Here is a 3,000-nt window from a genome sequence, read left to right as displayed (position 1 = left end):
CCTGAAGAACAGAACTGCACTGCCTTTTCTCAGAAGACAGATGGGCCCCGGCTCCCTTCTCCAGAACCCAGCTGTGTTCAGGCACCTCTGCCTGGCTCCATCCCTTCCAGCCCCCCTGCTATCATAGCTGAGAAGAGGAGAACCCGCCTGCAGTGGAGGGGGGCTGGGGACAGCCCAGAGAGATGGTGTCTCTGCCTGGAAGGACCCCTCAAGGGGACAGGCTTTTCCCTTGGACTCTGACATGCCGGGAAGAGGTTGAGGCCCAGTCCCTCTGCCAGGGATAGATGAGTGACAGCCCCAACAAGGAGTCTGGAGTGGGTGCTCCTATCCCCGCCGCCCCCCAGCTCTGCTCCACTCCCTCTGCCTGTATCTCCCCCGCACCAGCTCACTCACTCTTGCGCTGCTCCCCCTTCTGCAAGAATTCCCGCAGCCGGTCCGAGGGGATGGCGAAGGAGATACCCGAGGTCACCTTCATTGTGTTCACCCCAATCACCTCGCCGTCCTGCCGGGAGACAGTCACCATGCAAGCCAAGCAGGGCACCAGCCTGCCCCACTGCCATCCCTCCTGCCCCACAGTTTGCCCCCTTGCCAGGAGAAGAGGGACATGGCGCCAGGCAGGGCTCAAGCCAGACCATCCAGGCTTCCACCAATTTGCTCCCAACACACACTCGGCTGGGGGTGGGTCAGGTGGTGATACTCTCATGGGAGTGAGCGGGTCCCACTGGCTGTGGGGGCCATGCAGCCCTTCCTCTGTGCCTTATAAGTACCAGACCCGGTCCAGTTACCCCCAAGCTTGGCGTGTGGCTCCATTCAGGTCAGAGTTCCCTGGGCTGTGGGCAGGGCCTGGGAGAGGAGCAGCTTGGGTCAAGCTGGTGCCTCATCCGTCCCACCAAGAGTCAGCAGTACGAAGAGTACGAAGGGCCCCAGCTGCCCCATCGCTGTCCTCCCTGCTGGCAGCGTGAGGTGGACACCTCCTCCCACAGAGCAAATGAGATAGGGCTGGAGCATCCAGCCCAAACGGGCACCACATTCCCTCCCAGAAATGGCTAACGCCCAAATGGCAGCACTTACCAGGTTGACGAGGGGCCCCCCTGAGTTCCCAAACTGCAGCAGGAGAGAGAGGGGGAGAGTCAGACCCCAGCAGCGACATTCCCACTGGGGGGCAGAGACAAACCCCGGAGAACCTGGGGTGGTCAGTAACACGGGCAGCGAACACAGCCCCTGGGGAAAATAACCCAGATCCCTGCCTCGCGCCCCCTCCTGCTTTCCAGCTCATCCTACAAGGTACCTGCCGAAACCTCCGTACATGCAGGTCCCCTTTCCCGGCTCCCCCCTCCACCCCAAAGAGCAGCAAAATTCTTCTGAAGGTACAACATGGTGACTTCAGCCAGGCCCCCCACTCCACTCCCCAGCCCCCCACTGTCCCGCCCCCCACTTCCCTTACATCTATGGCGGCGTCGGTCTGGATGTACTCCATGTTGGAATCGGCCAGGCCCAGCTCCTGGCTGCCGCGTTGGGCAGAGCTGACGATGCCGGAGGTGATGGTGTTTTGCAGAGCAAAAGGGCTGCCATAGCCACAACAAACTCACCTTGACGCACCTCTGAGGAGCGACCCAGGGGTAGCGTGGGCAGAGGTTGCTGGGAGGAGAGAGAAAGACAGGTCAGCACAGCTCCAGGGAATGCCCTGCGGGCAGCCAGCGCAACGCCATTGCAGCAGCAGCAGGCTGAGAATTCCCTGCCCTCTGGACTGATGAGGCCAAGAAGAAAAGGCTGCTAGCCCCTGGCTGCGCACCTGGCTCCCCACACACCTTGGGTTGATTTTGATGGTGGCGATATCTGCCACCTGGTCGACCTCACGGACCACGGCATCGTAGAGCTCTCCGCTAGCCAGCTTCACCCGCAGCCGCCGCCGATTCGCCACCACATGGGCATTGGTCACGATAAGGCCATCCGGGGACACCACAAAGCCAGAGCCGTTGGAGATGGGCACCTCCCGGCCTGAGAAGGGATGCCTGCAGGACAAGAGCCAGAGGTAGCTGTGGGGAGAGCCAGGGTCAGGCGCAGGGGGAAAGACATCCAGCTGTTATCTGCACCCCTTTATTCAAGGCAGAGGCCCCCTTCCGTAGTGTTTGCAGATGACACTAAACTGGGAGGAGTGGTAGATACGCTGGAGGGTAGGGATAGGATACAGAGGGACCTAGACAAATTAGAGGATTGGGCCTAAAGAAATCTGAGGAGGTTCAACAAGGACAAGTGCAGAGTCCTGCACTTAGGACGGAAGAATCCCATGCACTGCTACAGACTAGGGACCGAATGGCTAGGTAGCAGTTCTGCAGAAAAGGACCTAGGGGTTACGGTGGATGAGAAGATATGAGTCAACAGTGTGTCCTTAGCGCTAAGAAGGCTGGGGGACGACGACGACACGCAGTACCAGGAGGGGTGAGTCGGTACCGGGGGGGGGGGCACTACGGGGGGGGGGGGCAGTACGAGGGTGGTAGGGGTGGGTACTGGTATTGGGGGGGAACAGTACCAGGAGATATGGGGGGGGGGGGTCGGTACCTGCCCAGGATCTCGATGTAGACCAGGGCGAGGGCGGTACAGAGGTGTCGGTGCGTGGGAGGTCCGGGGGGGGTGGTAGTACCGGGGGGGCGGTACCAGGGGTGTCGGTACCGGGGGGGTCGGTAGTACCGGGGGCGGTACCGGGGGGGTCGGTAGTACCGGGGGGGTCAGTGCGGGGGGGGGCCCGAGGGGGGTCGGTAGTACCGGGGGGGGGGGGGGGGGGGGCGGTACCTGCCCAGGATCTCGATGTAGACCAGGGCGGTACAGGGGTGTCTGTGCGTGGGGGGTCCGGGGGGGGGGCACGGTAGTACCGGGGGTGTCGGTGCAGGGGGGCCGGGGGGTCAGTAGTACCGGGGGGGCGGGTACCGGGGGTGTTGGTGCGGGGGGGGTCAGTAGTACCGGGGGGTCGGTAGTACCGGGGGGGGTCAGTAGTACCGGGGG

General features: G+C 62.6%; 1 pseudogene; it reads right to left on the bottom strand.

Annotated features, from left to right (window-relative positions):
- Positions 1–10: 10 nt before the first annotated feature.
- On the bottom strand, positions 11–2,597 carry LOC135980652 (serine protease HTRA2, mitochondrial-like; annotated as a pseudogene).
- Between the last annotated feature and the right edge of the window lie 403 nt (positions 2,598–3,000).

The sequence above is a fragment of the Chrysemys picta genome, unplaced genomic scaffold, assembly GCF_011386835.1.
Source record: "Chrysemys picta bellii isolate R12L10 unplaced genomic scaffold, ASM1138683v2 scaf5573, whole genome shotgun sequence".
In the NCBI taxonomy this organism is placed as follows: Eukaryota; Metazoa; Chordata; order Testudines; family Emydidae; genus Chrysemys; species Chrysemys picta.
This window is presented reverse-complemented; position numbering and strand designations above follow the sequence as displayed.